Here is a 26,010-nt window from a genome sequence, read left to right as displayed (position 1 = left end):
ACTATATTGGGCTTTATTTTCCACTTCTATATTATTTTTGGGACTAACCTATTAACCGGAGGCCCAGCCCTGAATTGCTGTTTTTTGCCTATTTCAGTGTTTCGGAGAAACAGAATATCAAACGGAGTCCAAACGGAATGAAACCTTCGGGAACGTGATTTTCTCAGCAAACGTGATCCAGGAGACTTGGACCCTACTCCAAGGAACAAAATAGGCGGTCACGAGGGTGGGGGCGCCCCCCTAGGGCGCGCCCCCTGCCTCGTGGGCCCCTCGGAGCTCCACCGACGTACTCCTTCCTCCTATATATACCTACATACCCCCAAACGAACAGAACAGGAACCAAAAACCTAATTCCACCACCGCAACCTTCTGTACCCACGAGATCCCATCTTGGGGCCTGTTTTGGAGCTCCGCCGGAGAGGGCCATCATCACGGAGGGCTTCTACATCATCCTAGCCTCTCCGATGAAGTGTGAGTAGTTTACCTCAGACCTTCGGGTCCATAGTTATTAGCTAGATGGCTTCTTCTCTCTTTTTGGATCTCAATACAATGTTCTCACCCTCTCTCGTGGAGATCTATTCGATGTAATCTTCTTTTTGATGTGTGTTTGTTGAGACCGATGAATTGTGGGTTTATGATCAAGTCTATCTATGAATAATATTTGAATCTTCTCTGTATTATTTTATGTATGATTGGTTATGTTTGCAAGTCTCTTCAATTATCAGTTTGGTTCGGCCTACTAGATTGGTTTTTCTTGCCATGGGAGAAGTTCCTAGCTTTGGGTTTAATCTTGCGGTGTCCTTTCCCAGTGACAGAAGGGGAAGCAAGGCACATATTGTGTTGTTGCCATCGAGGATAACAAGATGGGGTTTTTATCATAGTGCATGAAACTATCCCTCTACATCATGTCATCTTGCTTAAGGTGTTACTCTGATTTTAACTTAATACTCTAGATGCATGCTGGATAGCGGTCGATGAGTGGAGTAATAGTAGTAGATGTAGGCATGAGTCGGTCTACTTGTCTCGGACATGATGCCTATATACATGATCATACCTAGATATTCTCATAACTATGCTCAATTCTGTCAATTGCTCAACAGTAATTTGTTCACCCCACCGTAGAATATGTATGCTCTTGAGAGAAGCCACTAGTGAAACCTATGGCCCCCAGGTCTATTCTCATCATATCAATCTCCATCACTTTATTATTGCCTTGCTCTTTACTTTGCCTTTTACTTTTCACTTTGCATCTCTATACCAAAAATACCAAAAATATTATCTATCATTTCTATCAGATCTCACTCCCGTAAGTGACCGTGAAGGGATTGACAACCCCTAATCGCGTTGGTTGACTTGAGCTATTGTTTTGTGTAGGTACAAGGGACTTGCGTGTAGCCTCCTACTGGATTGATACCTTGGTTCTCAAAAACTGATGGAAATACTTACGCTACTTTGTTGCATCATCCTCTCCTCTTCGGGGAAATCCAACGCAGTGCTCAAGAGGTAGCAGCCCCCCTGCCTCGTGGGCCCATGGTGGCTCCCCTCCACTTATTCCAGCAACCACACACTCCTTCCTCCAAATAAATCACCAACTAGCTGAAGCACGAGTTCTAGCTCATTTTGCTGCGATTTTCGATCTCCTTGCTCAAAGCTCCACTCACAAAACTGCTTTGGGGGGTTGTTCTTCGATATGTGACTCCTCCAATGGTCCAATTAGTTTTTGTTCTAGTGATTTATTCATTGCAAACTTTTGATTCTTAGGTGACCCTGTTCTTGAGCTTGCATGTCAAATTTATATGGTCCCAAGTAGTTCTAATGCATGATATAGTCTCTAGGCACTTGTGAGAATAGTTGCTATCAATTTAGTTGAGTTTGGTCCATTTTTATTTTGAGTTACTAAAATTTTCAGAAATTTTTCAGAGGAAGAAATATGTTTAGGAAGATGTACCAAGGTGGTCCTTCAAGGAAGCAAGGAGCCAAGGTCGCAATACGCGATGCGGACGATGAACCACCGAGGGAAGCTCAAGTGCGGGCTTGTGAATGGCCGTCAGAGGACTTTATGGTTCGAGCAGGAATCACGGAGGAATTTGACGCATATGTGTGTAATGCTGATCTTGAGAGCTTCGAGGCAGACAAGTGTCGTTAGTACCACTATCTCACTGATTACTTTGTGAGAAGGTTTGAATTTTCATCATCACACAATTCCCAAACTGTCATGTTTGATCTTTATGAAAATTCTTATACTATGGACTTAGAAGATTTTAATACTTTCCTTGCTTGTAGTAGTAATAATTAAAAGAAAACCCAAAAAGATTTCTCATTCTTCTTTTTACTTGTTGGGAGCTTTCCCGTGTAAATAATTTTATTTCTTTTCTTTTCCTTGGGGGTCGAGAGGAGAAGACCATAATGAAAATGTTGAAGTGGCTCTTATATGCATTATTATTGATTTAACCAAGAGCCCATATTGCCTTGTCTTCTCCTGTTTATTGAATGCCTGCAGATTCCAGCTTAGTCCAATGCACGTGCACTATTATTATTATTCACATCATTCGGTCGTGCAAGTGAAAGGCAATAATGACGATATATGATGGACTGATTGAGATAAGCAAAGTTGGTATGAACTCGACCTCTCTTGTTTTTATAAATATGATTAGTTCATCGTTCCTGATTCAGCATATTATGAATAAACATGTTTGCAATGACAATTGGAGATTATAGTTGCTTATGCCATGCTTAATTAGCTAGGAGCTTATAATGGTTTACCTTGCGTGCCAACATGCTATCAAAATGGTTGTGATGTGGTATGATAGGGTGGTATCCTGCTTTGAATGATTCATGTGACTTAACTTGGCACATGTTCACACATGTAGTTGAAACAAATCAACATAGCCTTCACGATATTTATGTTCATGGTGGATTATATCCTACTCATGCTTGCACTCAATGTTTATTAATTTTAATGCATATTCATGACTGTTGTCGCTCTCTAGTTGGTCGCTCCCCAGTCTTTTTCTATCCTTCACTTGTACTAAGCGGGAATACTGCTTGTGCATCAACTCCCTTAAACCCCAAAGTTATTCCATATGAGTCCACTATACCCTCCTATATATGCGGTATCTACCTGCCGTTCCAAGTAAATTTGCATGTGCCGAACTCTAAACCTTCAAATGAAATTTTGTTTTGCATGCTCGAATAGCTCATGTATCAACTAGGGTTGTCTGTATCTTCCATGCTAGGCGGGTTATTCTCAAGAGGAGTGGACTCCGCTCGTCACTCACGAGAAAATGGCTGGTCACCGGGACGCCCAGTCCCATGCTTTATGCAAATCAAATCAAAATAATTGCAAACAAAACTCCCCTGGGACTCTTGTTAGTTGGAGGCACTCGTTGTTTCGAGCAAGCCATGAATTGATGCTTGTTGGTGGAGGGGGAGTATAAACTTTACCATTCTGTTTGGGAACCACCTATAATGTGAGTAGCATGGAAGGTATCGAGATCTCTCTGTTCTTATGTTGACAATGAAAGTATGCTGCTCAAAATATTATTTATCTCTTCTTTAAAATCGAGCTCTGGTACCTCTACAAATCCCTGCTTCCCTCTACGAAGGGCCTATCTATTTACTTTTATGTTGAGTCATCACCCTCTTATTAAAAAGCACCAGCTGGAGAGCACCGCTGTCATTTGCATGCATTACTATTAATTTATATTGAGTATGACTATGACTGGATCTCTTTTACCATGAATTACAATGTCTAGTCAGTCCTTGATCTTTAAAGGTGCTCTGCATTTATGTTTTGCGGTCTCAGAAAGGGCTAGTGAGATACCATCTTGTTATATCATATCATGATTGTTTTGAGAAAGTGTTGTCATCCGAGATTTATTATTATTGCTCGCTAGTTGATTATGCCATTGACATGAGTAAACATGAGACCTAAATGTTATTGTGAATATGGTTAGTTCATAATCTTTGCCTAAAACTTGAATGTTGGCTTTACATATTTACAACAACAAGAACAAACAGAGTTTGTAAAAGTTTTTCTTTATCACTTTCAGTTTATCAACTGAATTGCTTGAGGACAAGCAAAGGTTTAAGCTTGGGGGAGTTGATATGTCTCTGTCGTATCTACTTTCCCAAACACTTTTGCCCTTGTTTTGGACTCTAACTTGCAGGATTTGAATGGAACTAACCCGGACTGACGCTGCTTTCAGCAGAATTGCCATAGTGTTATTTTTGTGCAGAAATAAAAGTTCTCGGAATGACCTGAAAATCAACGGAGATTATTTTTGGAAATAATAAAAAATACTGGCCAAAGAATCAAGGCCAGGGGGCCCACACCCTATCCACGAGGGTGGGGGCGCACCTACCCCCCTGGGCGCGCCCCCTGCCTCGTGGGCCCCCTGGTGCTCCACTGACCTCAACTCCAACCCTATATATTCACGTTCGGGGAGAAAAAAATTAGAGAGAAGGATTCATCGTGTTTTACGATATGGAGCCGCCGCCAAGCCCTAATCTCTCTCGGGAGGGCTGATCTGGAGTCCGTTCGGGGCTCTGGAGAGGGGAATCCGTCGCCATCGTCATCATCAACCATCCTCCATCACCAATTTCATGATGCTCACCACCGTGCGTGAGTAATTCCATCATAGGCTTGCTGGACGGTGATGGGTTGGATGAGATTTATCATGTAATCGAGTTAGTTTTGTTAGGGTTTGATCCCTAGTATCCACTATGTTCTGAGATTGATGTTGCTATGACTTTTCTATGCTTAATGCTTGTCACTAGGTCCCGAGTGCCATGATTTCAGATCTGAACCTATTGTGTTTTCATGAATATATGTGAGTTCTTGATCCTATCTTGCAAGTCTATAGTCACCTACTATGTGTTATGATCCGGCAACCCTGAAGTGACAATAATCGGGACCACTCCCGGTGATGACCGTAGTTTGAGGAGTTCATGTATTCACTATGTATTAATGCTTTTGTCCGGTACTCTATTAAAAGGAGGCCTTAATATCCCTTAGTTTCCATTAGGAGCCCGCTGCCACGGGAGGGTAGGACAAAAGATGTCGTGCAAGTTCTTTTCCATAAGCACGTATGACTTTATTCGGAATACATGCCTACATTACATTGATGAATTGGAGCTAGTTTTGTGTCACCCTATGTAATAACTGTTGCATGAATAATCGCATCCGGCATAATTCTCCATCACCGATCCAATGCCTACGAGCTTTTCACATATTGTTCTTCGCTTAGTTACTTTACCGTTGCCACTGTTAGAATCACTACAAAACAGCTATTGTTACTTTTGCCACCGTTATCGTTACTTCCATACTACTTTGCTACTAAATACTTTGCTGCAGATATTAAGTTATCCAGGTGTGGTTGAATTGACAACTCAACTGCTAATACTTGAGAATATTCTTTGGCTCCCCTTGTGTCGAATCATAAATTTGGGTTGAATACTCTACCCTAGAAAACTGTTGCGATCCCCTATACTTGTGGGTTATCACACCACGAAACCGTATTTCCACCTCCGCAACCTTCTGTACCCGTGAGATACCATCTTGGGGCCTTTTCTAGTGACAGCAGGGGCAACAAGGCACGTATTGTATTGTTTCTATCGAGGATAAAAAGATGGGGTTTATATCATATTGCTTGAGTTTATCCCTCTACATCATGTCATCTTGCCTAATGCGTTACTCTGTTCTTATGAACTTAATACTCTAGATGCATGCTGGATAGCGATCGATGTGTGGAGCAGTAGTAGTAGATGCAGAATCGTTTCGGTCTACTTGTCGCGGACGTGATGCCTATATACATGATCATGCCTAGATATTCTCATAGCTATGCACTTTTCTATCAATTGCTCGACAATGATTTGTTCACCCACCGTAGTGTTGGAAATATGCCCTAGAGGCAATAATAAATTAGTTATTATTATATTTCCTTGTTCATGATAATCGTTTATTATCCATGCTAGAATTGTATTGACAGGAAACTCAGATACATGTGTGGATACATAGACAACACCATGTCCCTAGTAAGCCTCTAGTTGACTAGCTCGTTGATCAATAGATGGTTATGGTTTCCTGACCATGGACATTGGATGTCATTGATAACGGGATCACATCATTAGGAGAATGATGTGATGGACAAGACCCAATCCTAAGCATAGCACTAGATCGTGTAGTTCGTATGCTAAAGCTTTTCTAATGTCAAGTATCATTTCCTTAGACCATGAGATTGTGCAACTCCCGGATACCGTAGGAGTTCTTTGGGTGTACCAAACGTCACAACGTAACTGGGTGGCTATAAAGGTACACTACGGGTATCTCCGAAAGTATCTGTTGGGTTGGCACGAATCGAGACTGGGATTTGTCACTCCGTGTGACGGAGAGGTATCTCTGGGCCCACTCGGTAGGACATCATCATAATGTGCACAATGTGATCAAGGACTTGTGTCGGTGTACTAAGAGCAGGGGTACCCTAGTATCCCGAACTTGTGCACGGGCAGTCGCAGCATCCCGCGGCAAGGCTTGCCGGGTGACCGCCAAGGTCCTCCGTGGTTCCTATGGAGCCATTAAAGAACAAAGTGCCCAAGCCAAGAAGACAAGACCCCGGCAAGAGGAGCTTGCCGGGAAGGCTAGCAAAAGCATCCAAAGACCCCGGCAAGAGGAGCTTGCCGGGAAGGCCGCCTAAGGCACTGCAAGGAACTTGCCGCGGCGCACCACGCGTCCCGGCAAGGCCCGTTGAGCGACAAGCTCCCGAACACGACGAGACGACGACCGCGGCACGGAGCTTGCCGCGGGAAACCCCCACTTCGTGCCCGCGCTCCAGCACACCCGCCAACGTGTCGCTCTAGGACCCTCCCAAGCACACGTGGCAGGAGGTCGTGCAGCTAGGGGTGCGCGGTGGCAAGCAGGCGCTGACAAGATAACCATCGTGGCAAACGGTGGCGTCCCTAGCGGTCCCTTTCGGTACTGTTTAGGCGACACAGATGGGCAATTAATGCCCTTGTCCCCTGCTGCCAGGGTTAGGTATGATACACTGTAACAGGTAGCTGGGCCTACCACAGCACCTTTCCATTTTTGCCCTTTACCTCCGTTGCGACCTGCCGGTAACCCCTTGAGCATATAAAAGGAGGCCCGTGTGCAACGTAGGGAAAAGGAGGGGGGTTAGCTAGTTCGAACACTCACGCTCGGTCTTGCTAGCTGCTGAAGTGCACTGTAGCACTCCACGCTCCCGGGCCAGAAATCAATACAAACCACAAAGCAGGAGTAGGGTTTTACGCATCCGTGCGGCCCGAACCTGGGTAAATCGCTCGCGTGTATCGCCTCGATTTGCTCTTTGCACAATCTCCGCCCCCGCCGAACCGAAAGGGACCCGGCCCGCCGGTCCCATAGGTGCCCGTGGATCAGTACCCCGGCATCTTTGGCGCGCCAGGTAGGGGGCGTCGAAGTTGTGTGAACCAGATCCGGCGTTCTCGCGAGCTAGATCTTCATCATCTTTATCAACATGCCACCGAAGAAGAAAGTTTCGGAGGCAGCTGCTCCGTCCGCGCCGAGCCAGCCACCGCCGGAGCAAACGGTTGGTGGGGCAGGCACCGGCGGAAGGACACGCGTCGACGAGGGAACTCACGGTGCTGCCAGGTCCCAGGACAAGGCTGCGCTGCTCATCGGCGGCGTAGCCGGCTTCCACAATGACCGGGCACACTCCAAGACCTCGGCGTTCGTGCATGCACCGCGCCCATCTCAGGAGGCGCGGGACCGGCAGCGTCATGGTACTCACGGTACCATGCGTTCGCTAGATCAAGATCGAGCTGGTGGATCTCGGAGCGCTCAGGACCACCATGCGCGTCGACCTGCTGGTGCGAGCGAGACACGGTCGCCTGGACGAGATACTGCTCCTTCTAACATAGTTAGAAGTCCGAGCATATCCCGCTCCTCGCACCGTTCGCCACCGCCACCCGCCACCGCAGCAGAAGCTTTGGCGCGAGCTCAGCTGCTCCTAGACTACCCTCCAGCGGCGGACAAGATCGACGCCAAATCGAGCCACTGGCCAGACACCTTTCGCTCTAGTCTATGGAGCAGAGCCAGTTATCCCCACGGAACTCGTATACAGGTCACCTCGAGTGCTCGCTTATGATGAGCTTGAGCAAGAGCAGCTGCGACAAGATGACGCGCTGCTCCTTGAGGAAGACCGTCTTCAGGCAGACGCCGAAGTGGGAAGGCCCTTACCGGGTGAAATGAGTCACTAGGCCTGGCGTTGTCTGCCTTGAGACCGAAGATGGGATTCCGGTGAGCAACTCCTGGAACATTGAGCATCTTCGTAAGTTTTACCCGTAAGGCGCGGTTGCCGGAACCCATTCCGGCAACCACCTTTTGTACAAGTCTTGCCGCTGTTGCATGTAATCCTTTGTACAAAGCCGGGCGCAGACCCCGTGCGTATATAAGGCTCACGTGCTCTGCGCATTTTGTCCGTTTTATGCTTTCTATTTTTTGGCATATATGATCTGACACTTTGTGCAGCACCTACTCCACGGTAAGCACTAACGAGCAGTAAAGCTCCATATCTGTATTGTCTCTTCTTTCTTTTCAAAGGAAGGTTCCCCTTGCCCACAAGTTTGCCGGGGGGGAGAGGAGAGGAGAAGATGATGGTATGGACCAAGCGTCGTTCAAGAGAGTTTCGCCTTGCCGGGCAGCAAACAACAGAAAAGCTAAGTTGCCAAAGTTTGAGCAATCAAATTTTTTAATGTTTAAGTTATTTCCCTTGAACGACCGCACTTTGTATGGAAAACCTGTGCGCAGAGGAACCTACTCGTAGCTAGTTGCGCCCTTACTTTGTTTTGAGTCCGCTCAACAACTTAAGTGAGCTGCTAGCGCCCTTACTTTGTTTCGAGTCCGCTCAACAAATTAAGTGAGCTGCTAGCGCCCTTACTTTGTTTCGAGTCCGCTTGACAACTTAAGTGAGCTGCAACTAGTCGCGACAAGGTTTCTTGCCGGTAGCGGCACCGCCAGCAGGTTGCTGACGTTCCGCACTCAGCGCTCGCGGCCAAGGTGCCTGCACCGGCAAGTTCCCTAAAAAGCGTCGGGTAAAAGCATACAAAGCAAAGAGTCAAGTAAAGGGAATGACATTGCAAATAATACCCAGAATAAAGTTATATTACGAAAATAGCTTGTCGCAGCCCTAATAGATTGTTTCCATGACAAGGTAAACAGCGACAAGGGAAGAAGAGATGGGCGGCCTAATCTACGCGATCGCCTTCAACCCTCTTGATCCCGCTCACCTTGTCCACAAAGGGTGCGACAAGGGCTTTGAGCTCCTCCAGATCGGCTTCTGGCGGCAAGGTCCTGAGGATGTTGGTGAGGCGGAGGCCAGGATTGCGGAAGGCCACCTTCATCAACACTTTCTCGAGGGCCCCTGCGCAGACCCTGCGCGACTCGTCAGCCAGTTGCTTGGGGATCCTCTCTCGGAGTCGCTGAAGGGCCGTCGCCACGCCCTTGAAGAACAGAACGAGCTTGGCGCTGGGTTGGAGGTTGTCGTCGGTGGAATATTCGAGATCCTCCATCCCCAGTTGCGCCAGCCCCTTGTCGATGTCCGTGGCGGCGTTCACAAGGCTCTCCGTCCAGTGTGTCACGGTCTCCCTGAAGGCGTTCTGGGCGGTGGCAGCACTCTCCAGCAGCGCCTTGTCGGCCTTGATTTCCTCCTTCCAGGCCGCCTCCCGCTTCTTGGCGCTGTCCAGAGTCTTGGTCAAAGTGGTTAGCTTCAACTCAAGATCCACGTTTGAGACCTTGGCGGCGCTGAGCTCCTTGCCCTTCTCGGAGAGATCGGCCTCCAGCCGCGCCACCTTCGTCTTCAACTCCTCCTTGGCGGCCTCGGCGGCGGCGGTAGCGTCCTCCGCTTGCTTGAGGGCTCCGCCAAGCTTCTCCTCGCGCGAAGCAAGCTCCTCCTCGTGGGCGTCGAGGTTGACCTTCCGCTGCGCCAGCTCGCCCTCCTCCGCGGCTAGCTTCACAGCGGCAAGTCGCTGGCGCTCTTCAGCTTCGGCCTTCTCGAGGAGAAAGGCCTTCTGCGCTTCAACGAGTCGCTCCCGCTCCTCCGCCAGGGATCGGAGGGCTTCCCGGTGGAAACCCCCGAGCTCTTCTGCGCGCTTTTTAATGTCCACTCCCGCCTTCGCGACAAGTGCCTCACGGGACTCCAGCTTGGCCTGTCGCGCGCGGTAGAGCGACATCAACCTCCGCAGCAGTCGCTCTTCCTCGGGCTCGTTGCTGCTGCTGCTTGGCGCGTCGACCAGCGTCAACCCCGCGGAGGCAAGCACTTCCCCGTCGAAGATCTCCCCCTCGACCGGCGCTCTGGAGCTTGATGCCCAGGGAAGATTGATGAAGACGTCGTCGCCGGCCTTCAGGTAGATGCCTGGCTGGGGCTCTTCGGAGCCTGGCACTGCGGCAGCGGCGGACGGGTCGGCGGTCGGTGCAGCGCCTGGCGCTCCTGCGGCCTCAGGACCGTCAGTACGATCGCCGGACCCCTCGCCAGTTGCCGCGGCGTCAGCCTTGGCGGCCTCCGCACCAGCGGCATCGCCAGCGCCAGCTGCCTCGTCGGCAGCGACCTCAGTTTCCATCTGCTCCGCAGCGGATGGATCTGACGGCCGGAAAAGGGGGGGGAGAGTCAAGTAAATTCCAGCAAAAACAAAAGAAGATCAAGAGAAGAACCCAAGGGAAGTTTTGAAGCAAGAGGAGTACCTGCACTAGGTTCTGCAGTCGTGGTCTCCGCCGTCGGGGGGCCACTGGCGTTGTCCCTCGCCGGAGAACCCTCCCTTGCCGGAGACTTCTCCCTTGCCGGAGATCCCTCACTTGCTGGAGACTTCTCCCTTACCGGGAAGCCCTCCCTTGCCGGAGAATTCTCCCTTGTCGGGGGATTTTCCCTTCGCTCATGGTGAGGCTGCTCGGTTCCTACACAAGTCAACAAGCAGATATCAGCAAAGACAAGTACCCGAACGCGCCTCGCAGCAGAAAGTAAATCGTACACTTATGCTGGGGGCTGCCCTGGAGGAAAGTCGCTAGGTCCGGCAAGCTTGTCTCGGGCACGCCACCTGCTGTCGCAGTGGGCTCATCCTCGACGACGATCACCGGGGCCTTGGCTCTCTTTGCTGCTCTCTGAGCCAGAGTCCTGAGAAGGAACAAATTCAAAGCAAAGCAAATGAGATACAAGACAAACAGCAAGATTTGAAGAACTAAAGGTACTACAAGAGAAGCTTACTCTTCCTCTTCTTCGTCGTTGGAGCTGAACGCGGAGAAGTCGAAGTCCGGCGCGCGCCCGGCGCGAGGAGGTGGAGGGGTAGCTTCCCTTGGCCGCTTGGCGGGAGCGGTGGTGGTAGGCTGAGACGACCCCGCTCCAGCTGTCGGCGCGGCGTGAGTAGCGGCAGGGACTGAAGCGGTGGTCCGGCTAGACTCCGCTCCAGTTGCCGTCGCAACATGAGGCGCTCCAGCGGCAACGGTGTTTGCCACGGTAGAGCGTGTCACGCGGCGCGGCGACTGTTGACCCGCTTGCCGCTCCGCCACGCCACAGGCCTTGCGGAGACTCCTTCTTGGCGGGGATGGAGGCCCTGCTTGCGGCGAGCTGCCTGAAGATGAGGAGGAAGAAGGGTTGATTTCCAACGAGCCGCTCGTGTCCTTAGCGGGCTCGCTCGGCTCGGTGTCACGCCCGGCAAGCTCCTTCTTGCCGGCGGCCTCCCCTCGCTCGGCATGGCTTGCCGCTTCCGCTGCATCAGCCTCCTCCACAGTAAAACCGAACTCACCCGCGGCTGCGGCTGCCGCTGCCTCCTCCATCCTGGTGGCAATGAGCGCCAACTCTGCATTCGTGGTGTCGCGGGTGAGGCCGTCCTTCTCGTCGGGGCGGACTGGCACTTCCACCAAGTCGTCGAAGAACTGCTGCACGACCTCGTCGGCAGGTTCCTGCCAAGTTGGCACAATTCCATGCGAGTCACACTCCGGCATCATTGCACGGATGCGATCGAGCAAGGAATTGTTGCACAACGGCACGACGCCCCCCGGCAACCTGAACACCTCGGGATGTTGGGGGTCATATTTGAACAACTCCTGCAGCATTGCGTTGAGCTCCAGGACTGTGAAGTTATAGTTGAGGCCCGGCCGCAGCCTCATAATGTCTGCCGCGTTCTTGAACTCCCAAGTGGGCCTCCCCCGTTCCTGCAGGGGGGCGATGCGGCGGCGAAGGAAGTCTGCGCCAACAGCGCCAACAGTAAGACCGGCAAGCCTGAGGCGCAGGATCCTGGTGACGGCAATTCTCAGCCTGTCGTCTTCCGGGGCCATGTCGCTCCAATCGCTGTCGCGTGCTACTGGGGTTTTGCGCCGGGTGGTGAATGGCTGCGGATCCTCTTCGTCAATCCAGCACCAATCCGCCCTCCACTCCTCCCACTTGCCGCGGAACTCTCCCTCCAGATAGGTCTCTTTCTTGCCGGCCCTTGAGATCCAGGCAATCCCGCTGGATAGAGGCTCTCCTCTCTCTACTCGGGGTATGAAGAAGTGGCGGAAGAGGGCTACGTTGGGAAGGACTCCGACAAAGTTTTCGCAGAGGTGTGCGAAAACTGCCATGGTCAGGACGGCATTGGGAGTGAAGTCAAGGAGATGGAATCCGTACGTATTCATGATGTCGCAGAAGAAGTCTGAGAAGGGCGGGCAGAGCCCGCAGTAGAAGAACAGAGCAAAAAAGGGGTATCCGTTCGGAGCCTTCTTCCAAGCGATGGCGGGGAGTACCTTTGTGCGCGAATGCGCGCGCGTCTCCGCCGACCAGAAGAGGTAGTACTTCTCCCTCAGCTCCTTCGCGGCAAGCTTGGGGGGGAAACTGCCCGCTCCTTCCGCAGTGCCGCGAGCCGCTGCGCCTCGGTCGACTTCACGGCCTTCCCCTTGTCGACTTTCGGAGCCATGGCGGAAGCAGTGGAGGAGGCCGACGGCGTTGGTGATGCTGGCGGCAATGGGGGGCGGGGCGCTGCTCTCTCTCTCTCTCTGCTCTGGGAAGGCGAGGGGGCGGCGGAGGTTTCTGAGATTGGAAACAGCAACGGGCGAATGTGCGAACTGCCACCATTTCCTCTGCTTATAAAGAGGGAGGGGGCGGATGTTCCGCATTTCCGAATAAAATAACCACCCACGATATCGCCCACGATGCCGCATTCAACGCGTGCCGTTCGGGGAGGGCACGGTGGATACGGAGTAAGATACGGCGTAACCTAGGCCGCGTGTGCCCGTGCCCTGTTTTGGGCCTGGCCCAACAGCGCTCGGCACTATGTATGGCCCAGGCCCGGGGGCTCCTGTCGGTGTACTAAGAGCAGGGGTACCCTAGTATCCCGAACTTGTGAACGGGCAGTCGCAGCATCCCGCGGCAAGGCTTGCCGGGTGACCGCCAAGGTCCTCCGTGGTTCCTTTGGAGCCATTAAAGAACAAAGTGTCCAAGCCAAGAAGACAAGACCCCGGCAAGAGGAGCTTGCCGGGAAGGCTAGCAAAAGCATCCAAAGACCCTGGCAAGACGAGCTTGCCGGGAAGGCCGCCTAAGGCACTGCAAGGAACTTGCCGCGGCGCACCACGCGTCCCGGCAAGGCCCGGTGAGCGACAAGCTCCCGAACACGACGAGGCGACGACCGCGGCAAGGAGCTTGCCGCGGGAAACCCCCACTTCGTTCCCGCGCTCCAGCACACCTGCCAACGTGTCGCTCTAGGACCCTCCCAAGCACACGTGGCAGGAGGCCGTGCAGCTAGGGGTGCGCGGTGGCAAGCAGGCGCTGACAAGATAACCATCGTGGCAAACGGTGGCGTCCCTAGCAGTCCCTTTCGGTACTGTTTAGGCGACACAGACGGGCAATTAATGCCCTTGTCCCCTGCCGCCAGGGTTAGGTATGATACACTGTAACAGGTAGCTGGGCCTACCACAGCACCTTTCCATTTTTGCCCTTTACCTCCGTTGCGACCTGTTGGTAACCCCTTGAGCATATAAAAGGAGGCCCGTGTGCAACATAGGGAAAAGGAGGGGGGTTAGCTAGTTCGAACACTCACGCTCGGTCTTGCTAGCTGCTGAAGTGCACTGTAGCACTCCACGCTCCCGGGCCAGAAATCAATACAAACCACAAAGCAGGAGTAGGGTTTTACGCATCCGTGCGGCCCGAACCTGGGTAAATCGCTCGCGTGTATCGCCTCGATTTGCTCTTTGCACAATCTCCGCCCCCGCCGAACCGAAAGGGACCCGGTCCGCCGGTCCCATAGGTGCCCGTGGATCAGTACCCCGGCAACTTGATCACGGGATGATGTGTTACAGAACGAGTAAAAGAGACTTGCCGGTAACGAGATTGAACAAGGTATCGGGATACCGACGATCGAATCTCGGGCAAGTACAATACCGCTAGACAAAGGGAATTGTATACGGGATTGATTGAGTCCTTGACATCGTGGTTCATCCGATGAGATCATCGTGGAACATGTAGGAGCCAACATGGGTATCCAGTTCCCGCTGTTGGTTATTGACCAGAGAACGTCTCGGTCATGTCTACGTGTCTCCCAAACCCATAGGGTCTACACACTTAAGGTTCGATGTCGCTAGGGTTGTAAAGGAAGTTTGTATGTGGTTACCGAATGTTGTTCGGAGTCCCGGATGAGATCCTGGACGTCACGAGGAGTTCCGGAATGGTCCGGAGGTAAAGATTTATATATGGGAAGTCCTGTTTTGGTCACCGGAAAGGTTTCGGGGTTTATCGGTAATGTACCGGGACCACCGGGAGAGTCCCAGGGGTCCACCAAGTAGGGCCACCAACCCCGGAGGCTTGCGTGGGCTAAGTGTGGGAGGGGACCAGCCCCAGGTGGGCTGGTGCGCTCCCCACAAGGGCCCAAGGCGCAGCAAAGGAGGAGAAGGGGAAACCATAGGCTTAGATGGGCCCTAAGGCCCACCCTAGGGGGAGCCCCCCCCCCCTCTCCCTCTCTTGGCCGCCACCCCAAGACCCATCTAGGGCTGCCGCTCCTCTAGGGGTGGGAACCCTAGAGGGGGCGCACCCTCCTCCCCTTCCCCTATATATATGAGGCCTAGGGGCTGCCCAATACACACGATCTGATCTCTGCCTGTTGGTGCAGCCCTCCCTCTCTTTCTCCTCATATCTCGCGGTGCTTGGCGAAGCCCTGCAGGATTGCCACGCTCCTCCATCACCACCACGCCGTTGTGCTGCTACTGGATGGAGTCTTCCTCAACGTCTCCCTCTCTCCTTGCTGGATCAAGGCATGGGAGACGTCACCGGGCTGTACGTGTGTTGAACGCGGAGGTGCCGTCCGTTCGGCACTAGGATCGTCGGTGATTTGGATCACGACGAGTACGACTCCATCAACCCCGTTCTCTTGAACGCTTCCGCTTAGCGATCTACAAGGGTATGTAGATCCACTCCTTCCTCGTTGCTAGATGACTCCATAGATTGATCTTGGTGACACGTAGGAAAAATTTGAATTTATGCTACGTTCCCCAACAGTGGCATCATGAGCTAGGTCTATGCGTAGTTCCTATGCACGAGTAGAACACAAAGTAGTTGTGGGCGTTGATTTTGTTCGATATGCTTACCGTTACTAGTCCAATCTTGATTCGTTGGCATTGTGGGATGAAGCGGCCCGGACCGACCTTACACGTACTCTTACGTGAGACTGGTTCCACCGACTGACATGCACTAGTTGCATAAGGTGGCTAGCGGGTGTCTGTCTCTCCCACTTTAGTCGGATCGGATTCGATGAAAAGGGTCCTTATGAAGGGTAAATAGCAATTGGCATATCACGTTGTGTTCTTTGCGTAGGTAAGAAACGTTCTTGCTAGAAACCCATAGCAGCCACGTAAAACATGCAAACAACAATTAGAGGACGTCTAACTTGTTTTTGCAGGGTATGCTATGTGATGTGATATGGCAAAAAGGATGTGATGAATGATATATGTGATGTATGAGATTGATCATGTTCTTGTAATAGGAATCACGACTTGCATGTCGATGAGTATGACAACCTGCAGGAGCCATAGGAGTTGTCTTAATTTATTTATGACCTGCGTGTCAACATAAACGTCATGTAATTACTTTACTTTATTGCTAACCGTTAGCTGTAGTAGTAGAAGTAATAGATGACGTGACAACTTCATGGAGACACGATGATGGAGATCATGATGATGGAGATCATGGTGTCATGCCGGTGACAAGATGATCATGGAGCCCCAAGATGGAGATCAAAGGAGCTATATGATATTGGCCATATCATGTCACTACTATTTGATTGCATGTGATGTTTATCATGTTTATGCATCTTGTTTACTTAGAACGACGGTAGTAAATAAGATGATCCCTCATAATAATTTCAAGAAAGTGTTCCCCCTAACTGTGCACCGTTGCGACAGTTCGTTGTTTCGAAGCACCACGTGATGATCGGGTGTTAGATTCTAACGTTCACATACAATGGGTGTAAGACAAATTTACACACGCGAAACACTTAGGTTGACTTGACGAGCCTAGCATGTGTACAGACATGGCCTCGGAACACAGAAGACCGAAAGGTCGAGCATGAGTCGTATGGTAGATACGATCAACATGAAGATGTTCACCGATGTTGACTAGTCCGTCTCACATGATGATCGGACACGGCCTAGTCGACTCGGATCATGTAATCACTTAGATGACTGGAGGGATGTCTATCTGAGTGGGAGTTCATAAGATGGACTTGTTTATCCTGAACATAGTCAAAAGGATTTTGCAAATTATGTCGTAGCTCGCGCTTCAGTTCTACTGTTTAGTTATGTTCCTAGAGAAAATTTAGTTGAAAGTTGGTAGTAGCAATTATGCGGACTAGGTCCGTAAACTGAGGATTGTCCTCATTGCTTCATAGAAGGCTTATGTCCTTAATGCACCGCTCAGTGTGCTGAACCTCGAACGTCGTCTGTGGATGTTGCGACCATCTGACATACACGTTTTGATAACTACGTGATAGTTCAGTTAAACGGTTTAGAGTTGAGGCACCGAAGACGGTTTTTGAAACGTCGCGAAACATATGAGATGTTTCGAGGGCTGAAATTGGAATTTCAGGCTCGTGCCCACGTCAAGAGGTATAAGACCTCCGACGATTTTCTTAGCCTGCAAAGTAAGGGAGAGAAGCTCAATTGTTGAGCTTGTGCTCAGATTGTCTGAGTACAACAATCATTTGAATCGAGTGGGAGTTGATCTTCCAGATGAGACAGTGATGTTTCTCCGAAGTAATTACCACCAAGCTGCTAGAGCTTCGTGATGAACTATAATCGGGGACATATATGATGATCCTTGAAATATTCGCGATGTTTGACACCGCGAAAGTAGAAATCAAAAGGAGCATCAATTGTTGATGGTTGGTGAAACCACTAGTTTCAAGAAGGGCAAGGGCAAGAAGGGATACTTCATGAAATGGCAATTTAGCTACTGCTCTAGTGAAGAAACCCAAAGTTGAACCCAAACCCGAGACTAAGTACTTCTGTAATAAGGGGAACAGCCACTGGAGCAGAATTACCCTAGATACTTGGTAGATTAGAAGGCTGGCAAGGTCGATAGAAGTATATTGGATATACATTGTGTTGATGTGTACTTTACTAGTACTCCTAGTAGCACCAGGGTATTAGATACCGGTTCGGTTGCTAAGTGTTAGTAACTCGAAATAAAAGCTACGGAATAAACGAAGACTAGCTAAAGGTGAGCTGACGATATGTGTTGGAAGTGTTTCCAATGTTGATATGATCAAGCATCGCACGCTCCCTCTACCATCGAGATTGGTGTTAAACCTAAATAATGGTTATTTGGTGTTTGCGTTGAGCATAGACATGATTGGATTATGCCTATCGCAATACGGTTATTCATTTAAAGAGAATAATCGTTACTCTGTTTATTTGAATAATACCTTCAATGGTCTTACGCCTAAAATGAATGGTTTATTGAATCTCGATCGTAGTGATACACATGTTCATGCCAAAAGATATAAGATAGTAATGATAGTACCACCTACTTGTGGCACTGCCACGTAAGTCATATCGGTATAAAACGCATGAAGAAGCTCCATGTTGATGGATCTTTGGGCTCACTCGTTTTTGAAAAGTTTGAGACATGCGAACCATGTCTATTGGTGTATATGCATGAAGAAACTCCATGCAAATGGACCGTTTGAACTCACTTGATTTTGAATCACTTGAGACATGCAAATCATACCACATGGGCAAGATGACTGAAAGCCTCATTTTCAGTAAAGAGGAACAAGAAAGCAACTTGCTGGAAGTAATACATTTTGATGTGTGCAGTCCAATGAGTGCTGAGGCATGTAGTGGATATCGTTATGTTCTTACTTCACAGATGATTTGAGTAGATGTTGAGTATATTTACTTGATGAATCATGAGTCTGAATTATTGAAAGGTTCAAGTAATTTCAGGGTGAAGTTGAAAGATCATCGTGACAAGAGGATAAAATATCTATGATATGATCATAGAGATGAATATCTGAATTACGAGTTTGGCACAAAATTAAGACATTGTGGAAATTGTTTCACAACTAATACAGCCTGGAACACCATAGTGTGATGGTGTGTCCGAACATCATAACTGCACCCTATTGGATATGATGCATACCATGATGTCTCTTATTGAATTACCACGATAGTTTATGGGTTAGGCATTAGAGACAACCACATTCACTTTAAATAGGGCACCACATAATTCCGATGATATGACACCGTATGAACTATGGTTTAGAGAAACCTAAGCTGTCATTTCTTAGAAGTTTGGGGCTGCGACGCTTATGTGAAAAAGTTTCAGGCTGATAATCTCGAACCCAAAGCGGATAAATGCATCTTCATAGGGCACCCAAAACAGTTGGGTATACCTCCTGTCTCAGATCCGAAAGCAATAAGGGATTGTTTCTAGAATCGGGTCCTTTCTCGAGGAAAAGTTTCTCTCGAAAGAATTGAGTGGGAGGATGGTGGAGACTTGATGAGGTTATTGAACCGTCTCTTCAACTAGTGTGTGGCAGGGCACAGGAAGTTGTTCCTGTGGCACCTACACCAATTGAAGTGGAAGCTTATGATAGTGATCATGAAACTTCAGATCAAGTCACTACCAAACCTCGTGGGATGACAAGGATGCATACTACTTCAGAGTGGTACGTGATCCTGTCTTGGAAGTCATGTTGCTAGACAACAATGAACCTACGAGCTATGGAGAAGCGATGGTGGGCCCGGAGTCCGATAAATGGCTCGAGGCCATAAAATCCGAGAGAGGATCCATGTATGGAAACAAAGTGTAGACTTTGACAGAACAGCTCGATGGTCGTGAGGCTGTTGAGTGCAGATGGATTTTAAAAGGAAGACGAACAATGATGGTAAGTATCACCATTAAGAAAGCTCGACTTGTCGTTAAGATGTTTTCCGACAAGTTCAAGGAGTTGACTGCGATGAGACTTTCTCACTCGTAGCGATGCTAAGAGTCTGTTGGAATTATATTAGCGATTACTGCATTATTTATGAAATCTTGCAAATAGGATGTCAAAACATTGTTTCCTCGATGATTTTCTTGAGGAAAGGTTGTATGTGATACAACCGGAAGGTTTTGTCAATCCTGAAAGATGCTAATAAGTATGCAAAGCTCCAGCAATCCTTCTAAGGACTGGAGTAAGCATCTCGGAGTTGGAATGTATGCTTTGATGAGATGATCAAAGATTTTGGGTGTATACAAAGTTTATGAGAAACTTGTATTTCCAAAGAAGTGAGTGGGAGCACTATAGAATTTCTGATGAATATATGTTGTTAACATATTGTTGATCAGAAATGACGTAGAATTTCTGGAAAGCATATAGGGTTATTTGGAAAGTGTTTTTCAATGGAAAGCCTGGATTAAGCTACTTGAACATTGAGCATCAAGATCTATGAGAATAGATCAAAACGCTTAATGGTACTTTCAAATGAGCACATACCTTGACATGATCTTGAAGGTGTTCAAGATGGATCAGTCAAAGAAGGAGTTCTTGCCTGAGTTGTAAGGTATGAAGTTAAGACTTAAAGCTCGACCACGACAGAATAGAGAGAAAGGACGAAGGTCGTCCCCTATGCTGAAGACATAGGCTCTACAGAATGCTATGCTGTGTACCGCACCTGAAATGTGCCTTGCCATGAGTCAGTCAAGGGGTACAAGAGTGATCCAAGAATGGATCACAGGACAGCGGTCAAAGTTATCCTTAGTAACTAGTGGACTAAGGAATTTTCTCGATTATGGAGGTGATAAAGAGTTCGACATAAAGAGTTACGTCGATGCAAGCTTAACACCTATCCGGATAGCTCTGAGTAGAGATACCGGATACGTATAATGGAGCAAAATTTAGAATAGCTCCAAGTAGAACAGTTATTTGGAATAGCTCCAAATGTAGCGTAGTAGTTGCATCTACAAGATGACATAGAAATTTGCGAAGTATATACGGATCTGAATGTTGCAGACCCGTTGACTAAAACCTCTCTCACAAGCAACATGATCAAACCCAGAACTCTTTGAGTGTTAATCACATAGTGATGTGAACTAGATTATTAACTCTAGTAAACTCTTTGGATGTTGGTCACATGGCGATGTGACCTATGAGTGTTAATCACATGGCGATGTGAACTAGATTATTGACTCTAGTGCAAGTGGGAGACTTTTGGAAATATGCCCTAGAGGCAATAATAAATTAGTTATTATTATATTTCCTTGTTCATGATAATCGTTTATTATCCATGCTAGAATTGTATTGATAGGAAACTCAGATACATGTGTGGATACATAGACAACACCATGTCCCTAGTAAGCCTTTAGTTGACTAGCTCGTTGATCAATAGATGGTTACGGTTTCCTGACCATGGACATTGGATGTCATTGATAACGGGATCGCATCATTAGGAGAATGATGTGATGGACAAGACCCAATCCTAAGCATAGCACTAGATCGTGTAGTTCGTATGCTAAAGCTTTTCTAATGTCAAGTATCATTTCCTTAGACCATGAGATTGTGCAACTCCCGGATACCGTAGGAGTGCTTTGGGTGTACCAAACGTCACAACGTAACTGGGTGGCTATAAAGGTACACTACGGGTATCTCCGAAAGTGTCTGTTGGGTTGGCACGAATCGAGACTGGGATTTGTCACTCCGTGTGACGGAGAGGTATCTCTGGGCCCACTCGGTAGGACATCATCATAATGTGCACAATGTGATCAAGGACTTAATCACGGGATGATGTGTTACGGAACGAGTAAAAGAGATTTGCCGGTAACGAGATTGAACAAGGTATCGGGATACCGACGATCGAATCTCGGGCAAGTACAATACCGCTAGACAAAGGGAATTGTATACGGGATTGATTGAGTCCTTGACATCGTGGTTCATCCGATGAGATCATCGTGGAACATGTAGGAGCCAACATGGGTATCCAGATCCCGCTGTTGGTTATTGACCAGAGAACGTCTCGGTCATGTCTACGTGTCTCCCGAACCCGTAGGGTCTACACACTTAAGGTTCGATGTCGCTAGGGTTGTAAAGGAAGTTTGTATGTGGTTACCGAATGTTGTTCGGAGTCCCGGATGAGATCCCGGACGTCACGAGGAGTTCCGGAATGGTCCGGAGGTAAAGATTTATATATGGGAAGTCCTGTTTTGGTCACCGGAAAGGTTTCGGGGTTTATCGGTAATGTACTGGGACCACCGGGAGAGTCCCGAGGGTCCACCAAGTAGGGCCACCAACCCCGGAGGCTTGCGTGGGCTAAGTGTGGGAGGGGACCAGCCCCAGGTGGGCTGGTGCGCCCCCCACAAGGGCCCAAGGCGCAGCAAAGGAGGAGAAGGGGAAACCCTAGGCTTAGATGGGCCCTAAGGCCCACCCTAGGGGGCGCCCCCCCTCTCCCTCTCTTGGCCGCCACCCCAAGACCCATCTAGGGCTGCCGCCCCTCTAGGGGTGGGAACCCTAGAGGGGGCGCACCCTCCTCCCCTTCCCCTATATATATGAGGCCTAGGGGCTGCCTAATACACGCGATCTGATCTCTGCCTGTTGGTGCAGCCCTCCCTCTCTTTCTCCTCATATCTCACGGTGCTTGGCGAAGCCCCGCAGGATTGCCACGCTCCTCCATCACCACCACGCCATTGTGCTGCAGCTGGATGGAGTCTTCCTCAACCTCTCCCTCTCTCCTTGCTGGATCAAGGCATGGGAGACGTCACCGGGTTGTACGTGTGTTGAACACGGAGGTGCCGTCCGTTCGGCACTAGGATCATCGGTGATTTGGATCACGACGAGTACGACTCCATCAACCCCGTTCTCTTGAACGCTTCCGCTTAGCGATCTACAAGGGTATGTAGATCCACTCCTTCCTCGTTGCTAGATGACTCCATAGATTGATCTTGGTGACACGTAGGAGAATTTTGAATTTATGCTACGTTCCCCAAAACGTAGATCATGCTATCTTGAGAGAAGCCACTAGTGAAACCTATGGCCCCGGGTCTATCTTCCATCATATTATTTTCCTATCAATTTACTATTTCTTCCGTCTTTTATTTTGCAATCTTTACTGTCCAATCTATATCATAAAAATACCAAAAATATTTATCTTATTATCTCTATCAGATCTCACTTTTGCAAGTGGCCGTGAAGGGATTGACAACCCCTTTATCGCGTAGGTTGCAAGGTTCTTATTTGTTTGTGCAGGTACGAGGTGACTTGCGTGTAACCTCCTACTGGATTGATACCTTGGTTCTCAAAAACTAAGGGAAATACTTACGCTACTTTGCTGCATCACCCTTCCTCTTTATGGGAAAACCAACGCATGCTCAAGAGGTAGCAAGGGAGCCCAATCTTCTTAAGGTCAGGAATGAAGTCAACACAAAACCCAATGGCATCCTCTGTTTGATGGCCCATGGAGATGCTTCCTTCTGGCCTAGCACGGTTACGTACATATTTCTTTAGGACTCCCATGGCCCATGGAGACTCTCAAAGGGGAACATATTGTGTAGAAATAGAGGGCCCAGAACAACAATCTCGTCGACTAGATGAATTAGGACGTGTGTCATGATATTGAAGAAGGATGGTGGGAACACCAGCTCGAAACTGACAAGACATTGCGCCACATTACTCCTTAACCTTGGTAGGATTTATGGATCAATCACCTTCTGAGAGATTGCATTGAGGAATGCACATGGCTTCACAATGGCTAAGCGAACGTTTTCCAGTAGAATCCCCCTCAATTCAACCGGAAGCAGTTGTGTCATAATCACGTGGCCGTCATGAGACTTTAGGTTCTAAAACTTTTTTTCTCTGGCATATTTATTATTCCCTTTATATTCGACGAGAAGCCAGACGGGACCTTCATACTGAGCAGGCATTCAAATAAGATTTCCTTCTCTTCTTTGGCAAGAGCGTAGCTGGCAAGACCTTCATATTGCTTTGGAGGCATGCCGTCTTTTTCGTGCAAATGCTGCAGGTCCTCCTGTGCCTCTGGTGTATCTTTTATGTTCCCATACATGCCCAAGAAGCCTAGCAGGTTCATGCAAAGGTTCTTCGTCACGTGCATCACGTCGATTGAAGAGCGGACCTCTAGGTCTTCCCAGTATGGTAGGTCCCAAAATATAGATTTCTTCTTCCACATGGGTGAGCGTCCCTCAGCGTCATTCGGAACAGATAGTCCGCCGGGACCCTTTCCAAAGATTACTTGTGAATCATTGACCATAGCAAGTATGTCATCACCGGTACGCATGGCGGGCTTATTCCCGCGATCTGCCTCGCCTTTGAAATGCTTGCCCAAGTACACATTCTTCCTGCATTTGTCCAGGTATATACTTTCGGTGTCATCTAAACAGTGTGTGCATGCGTGGTATCCCTTGTTTGTCTGTCCTGAAAGGTTACTGACAGCAGGCCAATCATTGATGGTTACAAACAGCAACGCATGCAGGTCAAATTCCTCATGTTTGTGGTCATCCCACACACGTACACCATTTCCATTCAACGGCTGTAAAATTTCTTCAACTAATGGCCTTAGGTACACATCAATGTCGTTGTCGGGTTGCTTAGGGCCTTGGATGAGAACTAGCATCATAATGAACTTCCGCTTCATGCGCAGCCAAGGAGGAAGGTTATAGATACATAGAGTCACGGGCCAAGTGATGTGATTGCTGCTCTGCTCCCCAAAAGGATTAATGCCATCCGCGCTTAAACCAAACCATATGTTCCTTACGTCACCTACAAACTCCTCCCAGTACTTTCTCTCAATTTTTCTCCACTGCGACCCGTCAGCGGGTACTCTCAACTTCCCATCTTTCTTACGGTCCTTTCTATGCCATCGCATCAACTTGGCACGCTCTTTGTTTCTGAACAGACATTTCAACCGTGGTATTGTAGGAGAATACCACATCACCTTGGTAGGAACCCACTTCCTGGGGCTCTTGCCGTCAACATCACCAGGGTCATCTCGTTTGATCTTATACCACAATGCACCCATACCGGGAATGCGTTCAAATCCTTGTACGCACCGCGGTAGAGGATGCAATCATTAGGGCATGCATGTATGTTCTGCACCTCCAATCCTAGAGGGCATACAACCTTCTTTGATGCGTACGTACTGTCGGGCAATTCGTTATCCTTTGGAAGCTTCTTCTTCAATATTTTCAGTAGCTTCACAAATCCTTTGTCAGGCACACCATTCTCTGTCTTCCACTACAACAATTACAGTACGGTACCGAGCTTTGTGTTTCCATCTTCGCAATTGGGGTACAACCATTTTTTGTGATCCAATAACATGCGATCGAACTTCAGCTTCTCCTTTTCACTTTTGCACTCTCTCTTTGCATCAACAATGACTCGGCGGAGATCATCATCAGGTACATCGTCTAGTTCCTCTTAATCTTCAGCTTCCCCTGTTGCAGCATCACCGTATTCAGGGGGCACATAGTTGTCATCATCCTCTTCTTCTTCATTGTCTTCCATCATGACCCCTATTTCTCCGTGCTTGGTCCAAACATTATAGTGTGGCATGAAACCCTTATAAAGCAGGTGGGTGTGAAGGGTTTTCAAGTTAGAGTAAGACCTCGTATTACCACAGCTAGGGCATGGACAACACATAAAACCATTCTGCTTGTTTGCCTCAGCCACTGCGAGAAAATTATGCAGACCCTCAATGTACTCGGGTGCGTTTGTTACCGTACATCCATTGCAGGTTCATCTGAGTGCATTATACATAATTAAGTGTGTCAAAAACCATTACAGGACATCATGAATAGATAAGTGACCAAATTAATAGAAGTTCATCCTCACATTAAAACCAAAGTACATACATAGTTCTCATTGAACAACATATAGCTCTCCAGAGCATCTAATTAAACCATACATTTAAACTATGTAAAACATTTCAATGCAATAACAAATGCAATCATAATCGCAACCAATGTAACAATTTATCCAATATGATACCAAGCGTCGGTATGAATGGCATATTTTCTAATCTTTATAATCTTCAAGCGCATTGCATCCATCAGGATCTTATAATCATCGACGACATTCACAACATGCAATTCCAATATCATCTTCTCCTCCTCATTTTTTTAATTTTTCCTTCAAGTAATTGTTTTCTTCTTTAACTAAATTTAACCTCTCGACAATAGGGTCGGTTGGAATTTCCGGTTCACATACCTCCTAGATAAAGAAAATCTATGTCACGTTGGTCGGCATAATTGTCATAAACAATAAGTGAACCAAATAGTTATAAAAGATAATATATACCACATCTGAATCATAGACAGGACGAGGGCCGACGGAGACGGATACCAAAACCATCGCACTATATAATAACAAACAATAATAAAAGTAAGAGAATTACACAAGTATCTATCTAAATCATACACGTAAGAACTTTTTTTCTTTTAGAAAGAATATAAGATCAAGAGGCTCACCACGGTGGTGCCAGCGATGAGATCGGCGTGGGCGATCGACGGCGGTGAGGAC

This window comes from Triticum urartu, chromosome 3A (genome assembly GCF_056163025.1).
Source record: "Triticum urartu cultivar PI428250 chromosome 3A, HENAU_Tu73, whole genome shotgun sequence".
Lineage (NCBI taxonomy): Eukaryota > Viridiplantae > Streptophyta > Magnoliopsida > Poales > Poaceae > Triticum > Triticum urartu.
The sequence above is the reverse complement of the archived record's forward strand: the minus strand, read 5'-3'. Positions refer to the sequence as shown.